Source organism: Neofelis nebulosa, chromosome 9, assembly GCF_028018385.1.
Source record: "Neofelis nebulosa isolate mNeoNeb1 chromosome 9, mNeoNeb1.pri, whole genome shotgun sequence".
Taxonomy (NCBI): domain Eukaryota; kingdom Metazoa; phylum Chordata; class Mammalia; order Carnivora; family Felidae; genus Neofelis; species Neofelis nebulosa.
The window spans coordinates 98,631,808-98,654,595 of NC_080790.1; the positions used below are offsets into that span (position 1 = coordinate 98,631,808).

A 22,788-nucleotide genomic window follows, 5' to 3' on the forward strand; every position below is an offset into this window, starting at 1 on the left:
TCGATAGGAAGATTTAACTATGACCCCTGACGGCTTTGAAGTCAGAGAACTTCAGAGCGGACAGACCTCAATAGCGGCCTACTCCTTTTTTTTTTTTTTTTTTAATTAAAAAAAGGGATCTTCACTTCAAAGGAAGTTTTACCTGGAATCCCTTTATATAAAATAGATCAAAGCAGAATTACTCTATTGACTTTCGAACGAGGGGAGGGCACTAGAGCCTACCCTGGATATGTGGCGCCATCCCTGTGCCCCCCCCCTTAGGTCCCCTTCAGACCTCTGTCTGATCCAGCCTAAAACCCTCATTTCACCCTAAGAAAACCAAGGCCCCAGAATTTCAGTGGCCTGCTCAACATCCTGCACCTAGCACAATATGGTTGGCTCTGTTTCCCAGAGGAGTACTCCTTCTAAGTCCCCGGTCAGCTCCTGGGTGGGATTCAGGGTGGGCTACATTATGGTCAGATCAATCACTTGACCACCCTATGACAATACTACCACAGATGACTTAACATGGTCCTGCCCCATGAAAGAGTCTTATATTACACGGTGTTCTCTCAATGACACCATTTTGAACCACAAAGTACTGTTTGGGGAGGATACATTGGTAGGAAATGACTTTAACCAAGTCTGGTTTTAGAGGCTCAGAAAGTCACTTACCTGTTTAAATAAGGAGTAAAAGGGTCAATGGAATTTAATCATGATTCCCAAAGGAATGACCTTCTAGTTGCAAATGTTTGGCATCCTTTAAAGATCATTTTAAAAATCTATACAATAAGTCTTTGTAAGGAGGCAATCACAAGTGCCCCATCAGATTAATGGAGTGGTGGTGGGGGGGAGGGTACTGCTCTAATGTCATACAAATTGGAACTGGGAGCTTGGGATACAATTTCTGGTGGGGACATCATTGTACACGAATTCAAAAAGTGAACATCTCAACAACCATTAGCTGGAAGTGAAGTTCATTATTCTCTGGAGCCCAAGTAAGATGACTCAGGGAGTGACCCCAGTGATAGAGACACAGGTGTGGACCATACATGAATATAGTTAGAATACTATAGTTTCTTTGAAATCTAAATGGAAAGGTGTAATATTTCTAAAATATATTACTTTGCATAATATGTGATTTTAAATGTATATAATTAAATTATGAAATGAAAAGGTGTAAGTAAACTATTTTATCTACATCCCTATGAGTTCGTATATTCAAATGGCCAAAAAAACCATTCGGGGGTGGGGAGGGGTCTTCTTGTTGAGTAAATGAGAGATTATCTTATTTTTATGTTTGCTTTTTTTTTTTAACGTTTATTTATTTTTGAGACAGAGAGAGACAGAGCATGAACGGGGGAGGGTCAGAGAGAGGGAGACACAGAATCTGAAACAGGCTCCAGGCTCTGAGCTGTCAGCACAGAGCCCGACACGGGGCTCAAACTCACGGACCGCGAGATCATGACCTGAGCTGAAGTCGGCCACTTAACCAGCTGAGCCACCCAGGCGCCCCATGTGTTTGCTTTATATTTGGGCATATGTGACACTGCCTACTCTAGGGAACTGAGTGGTTTTTTTTTTTTTTAATTTTTTAAGTTTATTTATTTATTTATTTTCAAGAGGTAGAGAGAGAGAGCCGGCAGGAGAGGGGCAGCCCAAGCAGACTGTGCACTGTCAGCATGGAGTCTGAGTGGGGCTCAAACTCACAGACTGTAAGAGCATGACCTGAGCCAAAACCAAGAGTCGGACACTTAACTGACTGAGCCACCCAGGAGCCCTGGGAACTGAGATGTTAATACTACCTAAGCTTTATGTTTTGCTCTCATGTTTTATTGAAGGGATATGGGACAGAAATCTGCATAGGCAGTAACATTGTTGAGAATGCTGCTACCCACATTTTGTTCTAGAAAATGCCCCCGTGGTGAATGTTTTTTTAATGTGAAGAAAAAAGCATACCTTTCAAATCTGGTATATTTCTACCTTGATGAAGAAACAGAATTTGTAAACATATTTCTCTTTTTACTCAGCCTGCTGGGAAGCTTTGAGCTAAACCAAATGGCCACATACAGAAATTAGCATGGATAAAACCTCTCTCCCCTCCTAGTCACCATATATGCTTCGTCTGCTCAATGCCCTCATTTTCTTTCTAATTTTGCTTTAAAACTTAAATTCATGTGCTCAGAGTACACACACACTATTTAAATTATGCTACTTTACTTTGTGCTCAAAGCCTCAAAGATACGGAGAATAAAAATCATTCCTAAACTAAGCAGATTTATGGAAAAATTAAGGTCCATCCCTATGGCCTCAAAACACTGCAGCCTTGTAGCACCAAGAGAAGGCAAGAGAATGAGGGTTAGAATAATCTCAGGATTGTCCCTACAGAGGCCTTTGGCCTGCAGTGTGGATGGGGAGACAATGGAGTTGGACCAGAAGGGAATGAGGACAGTAGACACTTCTCACCATCAGGATCCAAGGGAATGTTGTTTGTCAAATACCACTCCTGGCTCTATATACCTCTGCCCCGCTCTTCCAAGCTACATCTTCTCTCTTCAAATGAACCAGTCTGCCTCTCCCTCCCAGTCATTCACAAAGAATAAAAAGAAGGGTGGTAATATTCCTTGCACAATGAAGTCTGACCCTGCGGAGCTCTCTCCCTCTTAGCCGTTAAAGTTCTGAGGAGACACTGTAAGGTTGCCTCCCTTTTTGGATGGACGCTCATGGCCTCAAGACATAGGGCTCCACTTTGTACCGTCAACTCAGGAATTACTTTCCAGGGCCTACCGTGCTCACCACAGTGTCATGGGATTGGCCCATGGACACACCTCACCTTCTCAGACTACATGCTGGAGCACCTATGAATGGTTTCTCTGTGAGGATGGCTCAGTTGATGGGCTCTAAGCCTGCTGGCGGCCCTCTTTGCCACCACATATGGAGAGCCTGCCTGAAAAGGAAGCAACATGGACAAAAGCAGATCTGAGAGACAGAAGGCCCCGGCAATGCAGATGGGCAGAAGAAACGCCCAATATAGGGAGTCAGAGATAAGTGGGTGCAAATATCTGCCCCTTCACTTACTAGCTGGGAGACTTGAGAGGATTTCTGAACCAAAGGCTCGATTTCCTCATCTGTAAGGTGAGCATAATGAATGTCACCCAACCACAAGGTGGCTGTGCAGATCAGATGAGTTAACTGAATGTCAAACGTGCAGTACTCTGTCTGGAAGAGAGTAAGGACTGCTGCAGGACAGCCAATTCAATGGGGTTGTATTACATCACGACTTCCCAAGCCTATTATTACACAGCTCTCTATGGTTATATGATCAAGTGGATTTCTATTGCTTCTAAGCACTATCTTCTTGTTTGCTTAAGTTTTTATTTAAATTCCAGATAGTTAAAATACACTGTAATATTAGTTGCAGGTGTACAACATAGTGATTCATCACTTCCATACAATACCCAGTGCTCATCACTACAAGGGGTCTCCTTAATCTCCATCATCTATTTCACCCACCCCTTCTACCTCCCCTCCAGCAACCCTCAGTTTGTTCTTTATAGTTTGCTTTCTGGTTTGCCTCTTTTTTACCTTGCTATGTTCATCTGTTTCATTTCTTTTTTTTTTTTAATGTTTGTTTATTTTAGAGACAGAGAGGCGAAGCACAAGCTGGGGAGGGGCAGAGAGAGCTGGAGACAGAATCTGAAGCAGGCTGCAAGGCTCCGAGCTGTCAGCACAGAGCCCAACGTGGAGCTTGAACCCACGAACCATGACATCATGACCTGAGCCGAAGTCAGACACTCAACCGACTGAGCCACCCAGGTGCCCCTGTTTCATTTCTTAAATCCCACATATGAGTGAAATCATATCTTTCTCTGACTGACTGACTTCGCTTAGCATAATACACCATAGCTATATCCGTGTCATTGCAAATGGCAAGATTTCGTTCTTTTTGATGGCTGAGTAATATTCCATTGTATATAAACACCACATCTTTTTTATCCATTCATCAGTCGATGGATATTTGGGCTCTTTCCATAATTTGGCTATTATTGATAATGAACATTGGGGTGTGCATATCCTTTCGAATCAGTATTTTTGTATCCTTTGGATAAATACCCAGTAGCACAATTGCTGGATCATAAGGTAGTACTACTTTTAACTTTTTGCAGAACCTCCATACTGTTCTCCAGAGTGGCTGCACCAGTTTGCATTCCCACCAACAGTATAAGAGGGTTCTCCTTTCTTCGTACCCTCGCCAACACCTGTTGTTTCCTGTGTTGTTGGTTTTAGCCATTCTGACAGGTGTGAGGTGATATCTCATTGTAGTTTTGAGTTGTAGTTCCCTGATGATGAGTGAGCACTAACTCCTAAAACATGAGCTTGTGTGTCCTTCACATCCCATGGAAAGAGCCTCTGGCAACTGCCCCTATAAGGGGTTACCTATTGTCTACCTCTGTTCAGCACAGGCTGTCTCTAATTCTGGGACCAGCACCTCTACTTCCCTGTGGGCATTCACTCTTTTCCAAACCTCAGTCTCTATATTCCCAATACCCTGGTGTCAGGGGGCAACCATGTTTAGGCCTAGACAGTGAAACTCGTATATCATTTTGGCCACCGCAAATGGTTCTGAGACGGGTGCATTCTCTAGCCCAGCACAAGCTCAGTTGGTAGGATAGGAGTACAAAACTGCTGGTGACGACCTCTGCCATCACCCGTATCTGAGAACCTGCCTAGGAAGGAAGCAACATGTAGGAAAGCAGATCTGTGAGAAGGAAAGAGACAGAGTCCCAGTACTCATTTGCAAACCTGGATCTAGCTGTGCCTGAAGGCACCTACTTCTGGACTTTTCAGTGGTATCAGGCAATATTTCTCACTTTTGTTTAATGCAATTTAAGTGGGGATTGTGCGATTTATGACTAATATACCCCCAATGTTCATTCACTCATTCAGTCACTCGTTCAACAAGTGTTGGTCGTATACCTTCCATGCACCGAGTACAACGCAAGGTACAGAAGTATTCTCATTCCACCCAGAGGCCTGGGGCAGGATTAGTCCCACAGCTAGGCATCAGGGGTGGAAAAAAAATCATTTTTCAATGACCATTAATGCTCACCACTCACAAATAAAAGCAATATTTTCCTTCCTTGCCCTTAACTCCATTAACTCCAATTCTACAATGGCAAACAAGATTCCTCTGCTCCTTGGTGGCTGTCTTACACATGACCCTTTAATTGTAAATCTTTCTCCTGATGCATGCGATGAATACCCAAATAAATGCAAGGATTCCTCAGAAATTTACTGAGCACCATCTGTTACAAGGCCTTGAGTTAAGTCTGTGAACATGTAGGACAAAGATTTCTGTGTGCCTGTCAGAGAAAACCTCAGTGATGAGGGGGAACATTCCCAGAAGCAAAAGGTCACCTCTTCAGGAACTGTAAAGGAGAGGGACGACTGTCTTCACAGGCTCCAGACTTGAAAGGTCAGTGTAGGTCTCCTAGAGCCCTCTGAGGTGTGCTGGATTGAGGGTAGGAGACCTGAGTCTCATCTCAGCTCTGCCCATGAACTTGGGCATGTGACCTTGGTCAAGTCACTTCCATTTCATGTGTATAAAGTCAGAATGTTGATTAGCTGGACCTAATCATTCTGATCCCTCCCAACATTGTGTGTCTATGTTAACTTATGCCTTTTTGGTGGTACAAAATTCATACAGGTTTGTCACCCCTTTTCTGCCATTTTCAGGTCCAAAAAGCTCTGAAAACCAGAAGATTGTTTTGTTTAAAAAAAAAAACACAACGTATTTGGCAGCAAAACCTGGCCTGGACCAACATAAAGCTATTTATAGTCTTTATTATCCCTCTTAGTGTGAATATTTATACATTTCACCACAAGAATATTAATGGGTTTGTTTACAGCATACTGAGCCAGACTCTACCAGGAATGTTCTATAACACACAGAACCAGCACCATATTGCCTTTCTAAAATTAAAAAAAAATCTGAATTCTCCAAAACTTCTAGCCCCAGTGGTTTAGATGTAGGTTTTATAGACGTAGGCTAAGATCACTGTGCCTGCAGCCAAAACACCCTGCAACAATCTCTTGCAGAAGGCACTTGTCTCCCCGGCTTGTCCACACTCCTTCTTTCTTGTCCATGTCACTAAGGCTCTCAACCCCCTCTCCCTGAATATCCTGTCTGCACTGGATAGCCTCTGTCTGGATGGTAGTTCTAACTGGGACCATTGCTGGTTACATCTTTGCTTCATGAAAACATTTTCTGTACTTTGGAGCCTTGTTCTCTGCAAAGGACCGGAGTCTGAGCTAAGAAAATAAGTCACCTAAGGAATGGTTGAGTGTATTAGCTACCCTCTGTGGAGGACATCTGCATTTGTAACGGATTTGGGGGGCTTATTTTTATCTTTTTTATTTTTATTTTTTAAAATTTTCTTGTGCATTTATTTTGAGAGAGAGACAGAGAGAGCAAGCAGAGAAAGGGTAGAGAGAGATGGAGAGACAGACCATCCTAAGCAGGCTCTGCATTGTCAGCACAGAGCCCGATGCAGGGTTCGAACTTGTGAACTGTGGGATCTCGACCTGAGCCAAAACCAAGAGTCGGACACTTAACTGCCTGAGCCATCCAGGTGGCCCTGTATTTTTATTTTTAATTGTGAGAAAATGCTCATCACACAAAATTTACCATCTTAATAATTTTTAAGTGTACATTTCATAGTGTAAAGTCTATCCATATAGTTGTGTAAGCAATCTCCAGAACTTCATACACATTAAATTCTAACTGCACCCCCCCCATTCCCCACACCCCCAGCCCCTGGAAACCACCATTCTTTCTGTTTCTGTGAATTTGATACCTCGTGTAAGTGGAATCATACATTTGTCTCTTTGTGACTGGCTTTTCCCATTTAGCATAATGTCCTCAAGTTTCACCCACTTTGTGTCATGTGTCAGGATTTTTTTTTTAAGGTTGAAAATTATTCCATTGTGAGTATATACCAAATTTTATCATCATTCATTCATTGAGGGACATTTGGGTTGCCTCCACCATTTGGCTATAGTGAGTAAATCTGCTATGAATATGCCTCTCTCTGCTATTACAGCCCCAGAGAGATGGGGAAAGCAATGTCATCTTGGGAAGGGAGAGGATTTCCCCCTAGAAAGAAGAAAAAAGAAAGGGACAGCCTATCTCTTCTGCCTCTTTCTGGAGAAAGCTTGTTCCATGATCCACAAGAGAGAAGACAATGTCTGGGAAGTCGGTAATAGGGGCAGGGAACTTGGTCTTCCCTCTCTGGGACCCAAATCCCAAAGTGGGCAGACGTGCTGGATTCTAGAGGGTAACATCTGGGATACCAGCTCGGCTGTGAAAAGGGTGTCTGAGACCTAGTGGCCTCCTTCCTTGGGCGTACCCAGAGATGACAGGAACAGGCACTTTCAGAACGTATGGGGCGGTGGTGCAGCACTGTGAACAACAGCTAGATAGATGAGCCTGCACACAAGGCAGAAGATACTGCGAGGGCTGATGGGCTAGCCGAAGCCTGGAGTCAGAAAGAAGAGGCCCCATGAGCGGAGACCTTACAACCAGGGCAAAAGTTCACGTCACAGACTCCAGAAGTGGGTGCCAAGATACCCCTAAAAGACCAGAAGGGGCTAATCACTTGTGTGGACCAGAGCGGCCACACTGCCACAGGATCAGACTATTGCCCTGCAGATCCCATGAGTACTCAAAGCCCTGGGCCCCATAAGGACAGATCAGCACCTCTCCCCACCCCCACAGCACAAATCCCCTTAGGGAAGGCAGGGAGGGGCAGAGGGGTCCCTAAGGAAACACACTTTCCAACACAGACTCTTTAAGGTTTGCAACTGAAAACACAAAGCAGTAGGTCCAGAGCCCATGGACCAGCTGATATGCCCATCCCCCAGCTGCTTGTGCTGCTGTTTATGCTTCCAGGGGTGGCTCTCTCCAGAGCAGGGTCTCAGCAATGGAAGCCACCACGCCTGGAGACACCTGGGAGGTTAGAAGGCCCAAGCCCTGCCTGAGGGAGGCCAGTGACCTCGGACCTTGAAGTAGAAAAACCCAATCCCCTCTTCTCAAGGTGGGACCAACTCTCCGGCACCACTCTTGTTCCAGAACACTCATGGCGCCAGGTGGAAGCTGATTCCAGCCGGCACCACAGCTTATGGAGCTCCTGCTCGCCTGTTTCCCTGCACTGAGGGTTTATCATGAGGGTAGCCAGATTTAGGAAATAAAAATACAAAATGCTCAGGTTTGAATTTCAAATAAATAATAATAATAATAAAACTTATAGGATAAGTACGATCCCCAAGGATTTCATAAGACAGACGTACCAGGGGCGCCTGGGTGGCTCAGTCGGTTAAGCATCTGACTCTTGGTTTCGGCTCAGGTCATGATCTCATGGTTCATGGGCTGAAGCCCTGTGTCGGGCTCCATGCTGACAGCATGGGGCCTGCTTGGGGTTCTCTCTCCCTCCCTCTCTGCCTCTGCCTCTCCCTCTCAAAGTAAATAAACTTTAAACAAAAAAAGAGACAGACATACCAAAGAGGTTATTCATTGATTATCTAAAATTCAAATTTCACAGGGAATCCTGCATTTTTTTTCAGGCAGCTCTCTCCTACACCTCCGACTCAGCAGAAGCCCCTAAATCTGCCCACACTCCTGACCCTGGGCTGCCAGGTGAACTACAGGAATCAGAAATTCTTTCTGTTGGGCTTTCCCTCCTGGATCATATTCCACTTATGCCTCCCCGTCTGGATCTGATGAAAGCCGCAGACTCACAAAGCTTGTAGCTAAGGGGGAAATGGCATGATAATACATGGCTAGGAAGATAATTGCTGTAGGACAACACATCACTCAGAAGTCGCCTCGAGGCAAACACTAGTTTGGACGTCAGGGCGCCCCTGCTCATCTGGAAAGAACGTCTGGTGCCAGCAGGGCTCACCTTGGGTCTGGGAACCGAAACAAGGATTGTGGGCAAGTGGGAGAAATGGAACCAAACAGATGTGGTTCAGGCAGGGACACCTGCTACCATCGCTGCTGTCGGCCTTCTGAGGCCTCTCCTGGAGAGGAAAGAGCGTGGGCTTTGGAGCCCCCCGGATCTGAGCGACATCCCAACATTGCCTCTTACTAGATATGGGGCCCTCTTTGCCCTGCGGGCCTTACTGTCTCCACCCACTACGTGCTTGCCTCTTTCTGGCCGTAGTCCCACAGAATCCTCAAAATTCATTTGGCAGCACTGGAAAATTATTTCTGTTTTGAGACATGGAGAAACTAAGGCCCAGAGGGGCAAAGAGGGTCCCATTATCTAGTAAGAGGCAATGTTGGGATTTCGCTCAGATCTGGGGGGCTCCAAAGCCCACGCTCTTTCCTCTCCACAAGAGGCCTCAGAAGGCCAACAGCAGCAACAGTAGCAGGTGTCCTTGCCTGCCCACATCCTCTTGGGGTTTCACGGTTCCCTCAGCCGGCACCTGTGGCTCTCCCGGCAGCTGACGCGTGCCAGCAGATGGATAAATGCTCAGTGCTGGCAGGGCTCAGATGGGACAACTCGGAGGCGTGTTCCAGGTCACCTCCAAGATGTCCCCAGAGGGGTCGAGTCCCGATGGCTTGTGAGCAGAGTTAGTGGCCTCTCCCTTCCTGTTTCAGCTCCTCACTCTCCTGCTTGTATGACCTGAACCCCTCCCGAATGAACTAACTGCACTTCAACTAGGTTCTCAGGGTTGGTGACTGGGAAAGCCAGCCTAAGAGAGCAGTTAGTGCCTCTCTAGGTTCCCCAAGGCATCATGGGAAGTTCTTTCCCATGTATTACCTCATTCACCCTGCCCTCCCTGTGAGGACGTGGGTTCTGTGATTGCCCCCATTTTACAGATAAAATGCTTTCGCCGACCCAAGGCATTGCCGAGCCTCAAACCCAAGTGAGCCTCAGACTAAAATCTGCATTCCCAAGTGCTGAGTCGTCAGGAGAGGCTTCTGCTGGGTTTCTGGGCCATCATTTTCTCTCCTTCCAGCTCTACACTGCATTCTTTCACTTGGGTGCAAATACGAACTGGGGCGGCTGGCCGATGGCCAGCACAGGGACGTCTCGTGGTATAGGGGGAACGGTGCAGTTGTATACTATCGTAAGCGCTGCACTGGTCCCACCCTAAGATACGTGAGGTCACCATGCTATGTGTCTTCCGCCTGTGCTTTGTCAGACAGCACGCTTTAGACCTAGATTCAGCTTTCCTTGATTCCTTTTGCTCACATTTTACATACCTGTCCTTGTTTCCTGGTCCTCAGCCTAGTGGTCCTTCTTCTAAGGACCCCTCCCATTCTGCATGTCTCTGGTTGAGAGGGCGTGTGTCTATGTTCTAGGAGTTTCAGTTCAGAAAATGGCCCTTACCCATTTTCCCAAGTGCAAAAAGGTTGGGTGACTTACCCAACCTTCCCAAGTGCAAAAAGTCTTCCCCAAAAAATCACTAGCCTTCTAGGCTCTGGCTTCAGATAGAGGGCCCCTGCCAGACAGTGGTGTTCTTCTCTTTCTGATTTGTTTCCATTCAAAGCCAGGTTCTCATGGCCATAAAGAAAGGATTTCCCAAAGATTGCCATTAATTTCATTTATTGAATTATTTATGTGAGCAGATAATGAACTGTTTTGTATTGCAAACAGGACTTTTGCAGAGATTACACAAAGGAGTTTCAGTAATTCCTGGAGACCTTTTGGTGTATCGTAGCCATCAAACGATAAGCCTGCCCATTTGTAAACATGCTCTTGGACATGCACCATAGCCACATTGCTTAGGGGGAGGAGACTCAGTTCCCTGGCCTGGGCAGGGTGGTGCCCCTCTCCTGCTAAGGACCAGTCTCAACCCTGGATTGTCAGGGAAGAGTTTAGGCTGAAAGAACCTCAATGACTCTTTTGAAATCAGACACTGTTTTGAGCATCTATTAAAAGTTCAGATGAGAGGCGACAGACAGAAATGCAAAGGGTCCAAGTAAGTGAAAAAATAAATAAACGAGTGAGGAAAAACAGTGCAAGGGCAAAGATAAACAAGGACTGACATTTGGCATTCATCAGAGAGGCCACAAAATGTGGGGGCTGTGGCTGAGTGCGGTCCCACATCCCACGAAAAGGAGGTAGTCCCCTTTCAGGAACATGGGTCCCGGGTGACCAGATCTTGCGAGTTATTTCAAAAGAATCTAAAAATGTAGAGTTTTATGTGAAAGCTCCCATTTTCTAAATGTTGGGCAATACTTCAAATATCTATAACACGATGTGGGCCCAACCACACAAAGCCATACCACCAGTTTCTTCCAGAAAAATGTCCAGCTTGCACACATAAATACAACTTGACGTCAAATTTCAGAAGTCTGTGAACCTCTGCCTTCAAGTTTCAAGTGGATGAGTGGTTCTCCTCTTTAAACTTGCACATGGTTTTGGGCACCTGGGTGGCTCAGTCGGTTGAACATCAGACTCTTGATTTCAGCTCAGATCACGATCCCAGGGTCATGGGACTGAGTTCCGCATCGGGCTCCGCGCTGAGTGTGGAGCTTACTTAAGATTCTCTCTCTCTGCCTCTCTCTCCTTCGCGCACTCTCTCTCAAACAAACAGACTTGGACACGGTTTCTTGGGAACATGTTCAGACTGTCCCCCATGAAGGTTATCTACAAACATGCAACCAACATCCTTACTTCCACTCCCATCTTTCCACTCGGTGGCCAGACGCTACTCCCAGCATCTTCCCTTAAGTCCTCCATGGGGATTTTCATCTAAAAAGCATCTGATGATGGTCAATCCTCAGGAAAATGCAAATCAACACCACAATAAGGTATCACCTCACTCCTGTTAGAATGGCTATTATCTAAAAGACTGGACACGTGAGTGCTGTAAAAAGGGAACCCTTGTGCACTGCTGGTGAGAATGTAAACTGGTGCAGCCACTATGGAAAACAGGATGGAAGTTCCTCAAAAAATTAAAAATAGAACTACCAGATGATTCAGCAATTCCACTTCTGGGTATTTATAAAGAAAGTGAAAATGCTAATTCAAAAAGATACATGCACCCTCATGTTCATTGAAACATTATTTACAGCAGCCGAGACATGGAAACAACCTAAGTGTCCATGGATGGATGAGTGGACAAAGAAATTGTGGCATACACATAAAATGGAATATTACTCAGCAACAAAAGCAAATCTTGCCACATGCAACATAAATGGAACTTGAGGACATCATGCTAAGTGAAATACAATGGAGAAAGACAAATATCATATGACCTCACTTATATGTCAAATCTAAAAAACAAATGAATAAAAACAAACTGAGCTCATAGATACAGAGAACAGATTGGTGGTTGCCAGAGGTGAGGGGTGGGAGTGGAGGAAATGGATGAAAGGGGTCAAAAGGCACAAACTTTCGTTTATAAAATAAATAAGTCACTGGGACTTATGTCCAGCATGGTGACTCTAGTCAATAATATCGTATTATAGGGGCAGGGGCACCTGAGTGGCTCAGTCAGTTAAGCACCCGACTCTTGATTTTGGCTCAGGTCATGATCTCACAGTTTGTGAGTTCAAGGCCCGTGCCGGGCTTTGTGCTGACAGTGCAGAGTCTGCTTGGGATGCTGTCTTCTTTTCTGTCTGCCTCTCCTTCTCTATCTTTCTCTCTCCAAATAAATAAAAATAAACTTAAAAAAAGATCTTGTATTGTGTATTTGAAAGTTGCTTAGACAGTAGATCTTCAAAGTTCCCATCACAAGAACAAAATTTGTTACTATGTGTGATGTTGGATGCTAACTAGACTTACTGTGGTGATAGTTTCACAATATAAACAATTATTAAATCATTATGTTGTACACCTGAAACTAACATGATGTATATGTCCATTTATATCTCAATTTAAGGCGGTGGGGGGGGGAAGCATCCACTGGTGGAGACATGATTTCCAGTCCATGTAAACCTGGCTGAAAATGCTAGGGTGTGGTCCCCAGTCTCTTCCCTTCTGGAACTTGATTGCTGATGGCAGACGTGCAACCAAGTCATGCTTGGTGCTGGTCCTGCTCGCGTGAGTCAGATACACACAGCCCACCCTGCTCACGACATCTACTTCTCCACCTGGCCTTTGGCTAGAGTCCCCTGGAAGTGACCAAAGAGACACATCTGCCACCCTGCTCTGATACAAAGGAAGACTTGAAAAGCCCTTTGCACATCTTGGGTTCTGAGCCATTGCCGTATGCTCAGTGCTGCTGCCTTGAGTGGTGGCACAGGGGCAGGAAAGAGTCAAGCCAGGTCATTGGCTGGACCTGTGTTTGATGTTGGCTTTGCCCCTGACTAGCCAGGAACCTGGACCTGAAGCCACCTGTCCATTACCACCACCACATAAGAAGTTCTCACTATGGATAGACAAGGCACATTGAAACCTCAAATGTGTATGTGTATGTGTGTGTGTGTGTGTGTGTGTGTGTGTCTACATACTCTGGAACTCATTTTTGGCCCACTTAACGGATGACAAAACTGAAGCTCTTAATAACACATCTGCGACTGTGTACTTGGCAAGGAGAGGAGCTTGAATCCTTCATGTTGAGGTTACTGCCAAGTAACCAATGGCCGCTCTCTATGCTTTGCAACTGTGGGCCATCGAGTGGCTTAGAAGCACCACACATGAAGGGCTCAGACCAGAGAGGTCCTCAGAGATGTTGTTGTTATAACCAGCACCTCACCCCACAGCTCTGACGCACAGTCTCTGTCTGGATTTACAGAGTACACTTGGCCCCAGGAACCTCATTTCCCCCAGCCCCTCCTGCCCGGCACTCGCAGGGCCCTGGCTGTTGCTCTCTTCCGCGTTTGGCCAACCTTCAAGCCTCTTCAACCTCAAAATGCTGCCATCTTGCCAGTTGGGTGGCTATGTTTTTCCAAGTCCAGACCCACAGGGCTTTCTGCCCCATCAGTGGATCCCATCGGCCCGACAGCCCCAAGGGAAAGGTCCCAGGCAGGGGTCTGTGGCCCCTTACAGAAGCCAAGAGCCATTGCAGGGGGTGTCTGAGGGAGAGGAAAGCAAACACCCTCCAGAGGGAAGGAAAACAACCAGTGCTGGGGGACAGGCTGCCCTGAGCTACAAGGCAACGCTTCCATGCAGGATCAGATTTGTCACTGTCACGGCAGCTAGGGAGAAGCTCCATATTAACTAGTTACATTAACTTGCCTAAAGCACTTTCCCCTCCTCTGCCTTAGCTGTTTCATCTATAAAATGGGTGAGGTGGAGTTAGGTTGATAATTTTCTAAAGTGTGCTCAAAAGAACATTAGCCTCTCATCTTCCCCTCACTCTTGAAGATTCGTAGCATAGTCCAGCTTAGTCAAGGCCCTGACAAGTCCTGTGCAGCAAGGAACTGCTGTCTTGGCTTCTTCTAAGCTTCCTGGACCAGAAAGCTTTTTAGGTGACATCAATTAACATCCCTTTGGCCAGTGTTCTGCGGAACATGCCTTGGCTAATTCCCAAGTCCTTTCTGGTAGTCTCAGCTCCTGAGTCTGTGCTGGGGTCCGGAGGGCCTGGTTGGCTACGGGCCGCCTGAAGTTGATAAGGCCCCTGCCCTCTGCTTCCCCGGCCATCACAAAACATCTGTTTTGCATGGCCAACTGTGGCGAGTTCTTGACTTCTCAAGACCTCTCTCTCCTTTCTGATTTCTGCACCTTTTCTGACCACCTTCCACGTGGCTTGGGTGGGGCTGGCCTCACCACCTGGCTCCAGGAACATACCTGTGACCTAGGCCTGGCTGTTGAGGTAAAACATCCTCCTGGCCATTGTGATCGGTTTGTTACAGGCATGGCACTCCAGTGGGACGAACCAGAGAACTCCGGCACTTTTGCTGGGAAGGTTTGGAAAGAACTGGTGCCTTCTTCCTGGCATGGTTGCAAAGCAGGGCGTTGTCTCTTCCTCTACTGTGGAAGGGCCTGCCAGAGAGATCCCTAGGGGAGGCAGAGCTGATGACAGGGGCAAATAATGCCTTGACAAAATCACCAACGGGCTGGATCCAGGCTTTCCTGAAGCCATGGCACACTCACCCATCCTTTTCCACTAAACTATTTTGAGTTTGGTTCTAACCTTGTAACCAAAAGAGCCCTACCCCACCAATTTTACAAGCTGTGTGGTGGGAATCCAATATTAGCGGAAAGGGGGAAGGGACTGTAGAGCTTGGCGAAGCAGTGTGAGGGAAGCACCTGGGAAATGGAGTGGGATGGTTCCCGTGGCATCGTGTGGGACCAGGCAAGAAAGGACTGATCCCAGGGACCCTGGCAACAGTGGGTAATGCTGAACCCAATGGAATGATGCACCAGCGGTAGTGTTCCAGGCCAAACCTAAACATGGGCCAGCCCTGACAGAACACACACCAACACAGCCTTGGCCGTGGTTCTGATGGTCACAGACCCTCGGGCGTGGCATCTCCTGGGAGCTTGTTAGGAATGAAGAGTCTCAGGCCACACCTCAGACTTACTAAATCAGGATCTGCATGTTAACAAGGAGCCCAGGGGTGCGTGTGCACAGCCCCGTTTGAGAAGCACCACTATGGGGTTATTGGTAGTGACTGTGGTAGCAGGCCAAGATGGCCACCATCAGCTCCTTCCTTCCTGTTTGCCCACCCACTGGGGGGTGGGCAGTGTCTTCGCGCCTTTTATCTGGGCTTGCCCAGGAGTTGCTTGGAGCAACAGAATGCGGTGCCCTGGTGGTGCCAGTACTATGTTTCACCCCCCAAAAGCCTAGCAACTCTGCATCATCCCTCAGAAGCCAGCTGTCATAAAGTCTGACTACCCTGAGACTTCCACGCTAACCACATGGAGATGCCATATGGAGGCCTTGTGAGTTCCAGAAAGGTGAGGGAGTGACCTTCGCCAATGCCATGCAGAGCTGAGTCCTGCCCAAATTCCTGACTCATGGGATTGGGAGAAATAATTGATCATTGCTGTATTAAGCCATTAAGTTTTGGGTTACACAGCAAAAGCCTACTGAAGTAGCGACTATCTTTTCTCTTGCAGGGTGTTCACTCGCTCTAGACACTGCTGAGCACATTCCACCTGCCAGATGCTGTTCCAGGCACTGTTCCAGGTCCAGGGTGAGTGATCGTGAGATAGACAGCACCCCTGCTCTTGCAGGACTGAAGTTTTTGTCCAGGAAGATGGCAATAGGCAAGAGAACACCCAAATACAATGCAACAGAGGAATGTTTGGCCCCTCCCCTCCCCCTGCCCCAGTATTCATACGTTGAAATCCTAACCCCAAGGAGTGACAGTAAGAAGACAGGGCCTTTGGGAGGTGATTAGGTCATCAAATGATTAGGGTGGAAGAGTCACGAATGGGATTAGTGCCCTTATAAAAGGAACCTTAGAGAGGCTCCTGGGTGGCTCAGTTGGCGAAGTGTCCTACTCTTGATTTCAACTCAGGTCATGATCTCACGGTTTGTGAGATCAAGCCCCATATCAGGCTCTGTGCTGGGCATGGAACCTGCTTAAGGTTCTCTCCTCTCCCTCTGTCCTTCCCTCCTTTCTCACTCTCTCAATAACTAACTAACTAACCAACTAACTAAATAAATAAAAGGAGCCTCAGAAAGCTCTCTTTCCACCACATGAGGTGACAAGGAAATGGCTGTCCACAACTTGGAAGCAGATGATCACCAGAACCCTCCACTCCTGGCCCCCTGATCTCAGACTTCTAGCCTCTAGAACTGTGAGATAAGCCCCCAGTCAATGGTGCTTTGTTACAGCAGCCTGAACTAAGACACACGATAATGTCTGAATTTAGGAGCAGTTTGGAGTGGGGCTGGGGACAATATTAGACAACACAAGGAAGGCTGCTCTGAGGGGATGCACCTGATCCGGGCGGTGACGTTGAACAGGGGCAAACCATGCAATGACCAGAGGGAAGGGTGATGTTGCCAAAGCCCTGAGGGAGCAATGTGGCTTGTTGGAGGCATAGGCGGTGGTCTGTGGGGGGCGTTTGGGGGGAGGGGGGAGAATGAGGTCAAGAGATGAAGTCCCAAAAGTTGGCGGGGCTATAGCTACACTGACTGGTTCAGTGGCCACGAGCCACACAAGGCTATTTAGGCCAAACGTAACATAAAATTACAATTTAGAACTCAGTTCCTCCGTCCCACTAGCCACATTTCGAGCCCTTGAGAGCCATACATGGCTCGTGACTAGCATATGGGACACTACAGATGAGAATATTTCCCTCAGTGAGGAAAGTTCTATCAGCCAGCGCTGGCTGTAGAACAAACCAGGAGTCGACCGAGGTTCAAGGTCAGACCACGTGCCCTTGAGCTTGGCACCTCATTAAATCCCTGGAGGTGCTGGTTTTCCCCAGGATGAAATGAGGCTCCCATAGCCCAACAGTGGGGCTGAATTATCCACAGCAAGATATCAAGTCCACAAACAGTTGAACTGAGGTCTTACTGGGAGAGCATGTTCAAGGCTTCATCCACGGTAAACTGGCAGCAAAAAGGCCTGTTTAACTGACTTCTTTGCAACCTCATTTAGGCTGCCAATTTGGGGCTCCCTGATGTGAAAAAAAGAACAGAGCGTGGCTACTATTTCAGAGCAATGCGCAGAAGGGAAATTGCTACAATTAGCCAAAGCTGATTTTGATTAGCATATTTTCTTCCTCGACGCATAACATCTGTTGGTGTGGAAACAGTCACTCCATCTTGTCCCGTCAGAGCTAGAGGCACGGGCAGTGAATGAGGCAGGCCCACGGGGAGCCCGACAGCAACCAGGACGAATGTGAAGAGGGGGGTAAAAGAGCCCCTGAGGAGGGGCACCTGGGCGGCTGTCATTTGAGCATCTCTTGATTTGGGCTCAGGTCATAATCTCAGTTTGTGGGTTCGAGCCCCGCAATGGGCTCTGTGCTGATGGTGCGGAGCCTGCTTGGGATTCTCTCTCTCTCTCCCTCCCTCCCCCACCCCGCCTCTCTCTCTCTCTCTCCCTTGCTCGCTGCCCTCTTTCCCTCTCTCAGAATAAATAAATAAACTTGAAAAAAAAATTTTTTTAAGGAGGTAAAATAGCCCCTGAGAAACTGGGCAAGTTACCGGAAGTTTGTCCTTAGGAAGGATAAATAGGAAAGTGTTCCCCTCTCCCACCGCCCTCCCCGACCCTGCTCAGGCTGGGGGGCGGCAGCTGGAGGCCGCACGCTCTCCTTAGAGTCGGCCACACCGGCATTGTCATTTGCTGTTGGTGGCGGCTCCACAAGTTCTCTACCCCTTGGGGAGGTTACCAAAACATCCTCATCTGAGAAATGCAGACGATGACACCCACGTGATGGGTGAGGGGCGGATTACGGAAAATAACCTCTGTGACCACATTTGGCAGACAGTAGGTGCTCCATAAATGCTGGCTGAATCATAATCTTCATGGGAAAGAGTTTTGGGAGAGGAAGAGAGATGGGCTGAGGGGTGTGTGATTAGCACTCAGGCTGGTTCCAATCCTGTCTCCCCTCATTCATCCATTCAACAAACATTCATTCTGGGAATTGGTCTGTGGCCTCACACCAACCCCCTAGAACCAGCCTGACCACTGCTTTCCTATCTGGGACCCAGTAGATTGCTGGTCTCTATGGTCCCTTTAGGCTTTCCCCCCTAACAAAGTTTGTAGCCGTCCTGGAAGGCCTGACCCATTTGGGTTCAAACATGGGAGCTTAGCAAGGTTTCGAGACCCAGATCCTGCAATCTGGGATTTGGAACAGCTTTTAAAGATCTTTTGGTTCAGCTCCCGACTGATCACAAGGATCCTGTCCCAGCCCTGCTGACGGAAGGTACTCGGTTTGCCTGGATGCTTCCAAAGGCATTCTTACTGCCTCGCAAAGCCGCCCATTCTATTTTCAGTGCGCTCTAATCTACAGATACGCTTGCCTGTATATGGAGTGTATAGAAATTCTAGGTTAATGTCCCTCTTAGAACACGGCACCCAGCACAGAACATAGTTCTCAGTTTCCATATCTGTAAGATGAGCACAAAAATACCGACTTCATCTTCCTGGTGGCAGGAACTCAGAGCAATAACAGAGATAGGGGGTCTGATACTAGTAGGCGCTTGTTTGTTCCTTCCCTTTCCAAACGAGGGCTGTTGCAAGTGGAGGATGTGGACCCCTCTGGCTCCAGCCTCTAGACCGTTCTTTTCCTTCAGTGGGGCCTGGGATGAGACACAATGTTCCCAGCAGGCCCGATGGACCACTACAACTTGGATTCCCGCGTGTGAGGGAAAGGATGGCAGTCAGCTCTCACAAGAAGACAAACCACCCCGGGGTGCGAGGCATTCTGCGCCCTCTGGTCTCTCTGGTGAATGGTCCCTCTGGATGCAGGGAGCCAACGGACAGACAGACAAGGCAGCGGGGAAAGCTGGCTCTGCCTCCTGGTGCCCCTGCTCCGGTCCCCACTGTTGGCTGTTGAAGGCCTGGGTGCTGGTGTCCCAGCTGGGAAGAGCCAGCGTCCTCCCAGAGAGAGGGCCCTGCACTCCACCCCTGCCCTCCTCTCGGTTGCCTACTCTTCAGGTGTGCGAACCCATCTACCAATTTCCCAGGATGGTCTCAAATCTCTCACTGTCCCAAGAGGGAAGGAAGAGACTTGAGACGTCCGGCGCCACTGGCAGTGGGATTTCAAAACAGCCAAGGAGGGAAGGCACAGCGTACAGAGAGGAAAGTCGTCATGCATATGGTCGGGGGCGGGGGTGGGGGGGTAGGGGGTGGGGGGTGGGTCTCGCATCCCTCCCATCGCCAGTGAAGCTACACCTGCTCCCTCTGCTGTAAGGGTGTCGCTGGGCCGATGGCTGCCTTTGTCCCCAGCTGGGACCCAGAGCGATCCTCTAGTGGATGTGCCATCTGGGAGCCTGGCCTCCCTGCTCCGAGCCTCTATCGAGCACCGAGATGACCTTTGCCCAGGCAGCCGGGGCAGGTGGCCGACGGGCTGGGTGGCGATTAGAATACCATTTCCTCCATTTGGCAACCCTGCCCGGAGAGGTCTGGAAAGGGGTGTCTGAGTCAGGTGAACTAGCTTCCCCAGACAGGCTCGGGCTTGTCCCGGCACACTCCCGGTCGCCAGATCGGATGAGCCGCTGTGATTATGAGACCCTGGGGGGCTAGCCCGGCCAGCCATGGGCTGGGTCTCTTTCCATGGTTCTCAGGAAGTGTGAATACTCACCAAGAGTGCCTGGCGGGTCCGTGCCACAGGTCGACTTGTCTCCGTTGCCCTGGCCCTGTTAAGTGCAGGTCAGCCCTGGGAGGGTAAACTCACATATCCTGGGCCCAGGGGCAAGTGAGGCCTGAGATCCTGAATGGGCCACATTGTGATGTCACAGCACTGGGGTCCCCCACAAGGCCTGCTGTCCCTGCTGGTATCAGGGGACAGGGAGCTGTTCCTGAAGAAGTAACACATCTGATTGGCACTGTTGAAAAAAAAAAAAAGCAACCGCCCTGCTAGGGCTCATCAGCCTGGGAGGCTCATATCCCCATCCTGCCTGGTTGGGTCAACATAAGTAACCCAAGTGCCTCTTTTCATTTTTCCCACACATTGACTTACAGAGGTACCCCCAACCCTTAGCTATTCCTTTGCACATTTTCTATGATTGATTTGAAAGTCCAAGGCAGACCCAGGACTTTTCCCCCACCGCCCACCTGGTGTGTTCAGAGTGCAAGCAGAAGAATTTCAATATTAGCTCAGAAAACAAACAGGAACATGTAAATCTCCCCCACCCTCTCTCTTGAGTCAAACCTGTCCCATGCCTTTCAGGGTATCTTCTATAGTTTATACGTCCGCGCTGCTCTCCTCGGCAGGTGATTGGTAATTAGGTACAACTTCCAGTGAATAAGCCCCCAAAGGGAAGAAAAACCCACAAAAGGGGCCAAAGTCTAAAAGGTTTCTAGAAGTTCTGTCCCCTTGCTTCCCTGGTACTTCAGGTTGGGAACAGGAAGTATTCTAACCAAAGAGAAAATGGCCTTGCCTTGGAGACGATCCTAAATTTTCGAGTCTGAAACAGTGGTTTTCAAGCTTTGGGGGTACATTTGAATCACCTGGAGGGCTTGTTAAAATACAGATACCCCCCCCCCCCCGCCCCAGATTTCCTGATTCAGTACATAGGGTGTAGGACCCAAGAATCTGTGTTTCTAACAAGTTCCCAGGTGCTGCTGCTACTGGTCCAGGGAGTACCTTTTTTCTTTTTAACATTTATTTATCTTCGAGAGAGAGAGAGACAGAGCGTGAGCAGGGGAGGGGCAGGGAGAGGGAGACACAGAATCCGAAGCAGGCTCCAGGCTCTGAACTGTCAGCACAGAGCCCGATGCCGGGCTTGAACCCACAAACTGTGATATGACCTGAGCCGAAGTCGGACGCTTCACCGACTGAGCCACGCAGGCGCCCCCAGGGAGTACACTTTAAAAAGTATTGCTTAGAAACATAATGCTGCTGGTCTTCTGGGTTTGATCCTAAAATAACACTGCCAGCTGACGGCAGTATTCAGGGCTGGCTGGGGAACAGAAAGAAGTCCTAGCTTTGGGGCCAAACTCGCTGAGTCCTAGGTTCAACCAGCCTGCTGTATTGAGGGTCTACCTGTTCACGGCCAGTGCTGAGCCATGTTGGGAAGGCACTGCTCATGTCTGTGCCCTGCCCATAGCCTCTTGGCTTTACCATTTCTGTGCACAAAGGTAGCCTGACTTCCAGCCGCCAGCGCCTGTGTCCCTTTGTCCGGGGGCTCTCCTCAGCTTCTGGAGCCCATCCTGTCTACAGGCAGTGCAGCTGTGAGCCCAGGCATCAAAATCTCCCCAGGAAGCTCCTCAGCCAGTGACGTTTAGGGATTGGTGGGTAAATGCCCCAGCTCCTTCCTGCTCAGGTGGAGTCACTGGGAAGCACACTCTACGCCATCTCCCAGGGGTCGCCACAGGACAGAGCCTCCGTTGCCCAGCGGTAACTGGCTTGATAATACCCGATCTTGCTGCCCTCCCTCTCCTGGCCCACCTCCCCGCCTCTCTGCCAGAGTTTCCCGGAATTGCCTCTAAATAAGCAACTTGCCCTTGAATCTTGCTTTCAAGGTCTGCTTCTGGGGGAACCCAGATCAAGACATCATGGATAAGGAATGGTTTTTGTCCTTGATAAGTTCACATTTACAGGGAGAAAGACACATAGTGTGGCTTAGTAAAATCAGGAATTTCTGGGAATTGCTGGTGAGTGTCGGGTCTCCAGGCAGATGAGGCATTCTGCTGGTTGCCCTTAGGAGTGTCATCAAGGGGGTCTTAACACAGTGTAGGAGCTCAGATGACACTATCAGGGGGAGGCCAGGGGGAAGAAGGGGCCTGGCAACCTGGCCCAAAGGCCTTTTCTTCCACACAGGCAGGCCTGAATGGGGTACCTGCAGGGGACTGATTTGCTATGCAAATTCCTCTTGCTTCTACCTCCCTGGACAATTTCTCTTAAAATAGGAATACAGAGGTGCACCTGCACCATATAAAATATGACTCTTGTTAGGTTTGGGGGGCTGTCAGAATCTGGGGGAAGGGTTAGTAAGGGTCTCTGCTGGCCTGATAGGATTAACACGCTGTCCTAGGTGCCCACCCCCATGCCATGGCTGTGTCTAGCCTCACACCTGCGTTGTAGCAGGATTGATCCAACTCATCCCTTGCCTTTGCAGTGGGCGTGGCCCCCCAACTCATCCCACATACCCCTCCTCATCATCAGTGTCTGTCCTCCAGAGAACCCCCACATACAAACATACAATCCAAATGAAATCACTCCACGTGGCATCAAAACACCCTTCAAATCAAGTCCCTGGCCCCTTCAGTCCGACACTTAC

General features: G+C 48.4%; 1 protein-coding gene across 3 annotated transcripts in view; it reads right to left on the bottom strand.

Annotated features, from left to right (window-relative positions):
• Positions 1-20,290, bottom strand: part of BANF2 (BANF family member 2) — a 40,148-nt gene extending 19,858 nt beyond the window's left edge. The window contains exons 1-2 of one of the 3 annotated variants that reach the window (XM_058684825.1): positions 20,148-20,290; positions 18,979-19,143 (exon numbers count right to left, since the gene is read on the bottom strand). The gene's annotated coding sequence lies outside the window, so the exon portion shown is untranslated. The remainder of the gene's footprint in view (positions 1-18,978; positions 19,144-20,147) is intronic. The other 2 variants (XM_058684824.1, XM_058684823.1) reach the window with 2 other exon arrangements.
• Between the last annotated feature and the right edge of the window lie 2,498 nt (positions 20,291-22,788).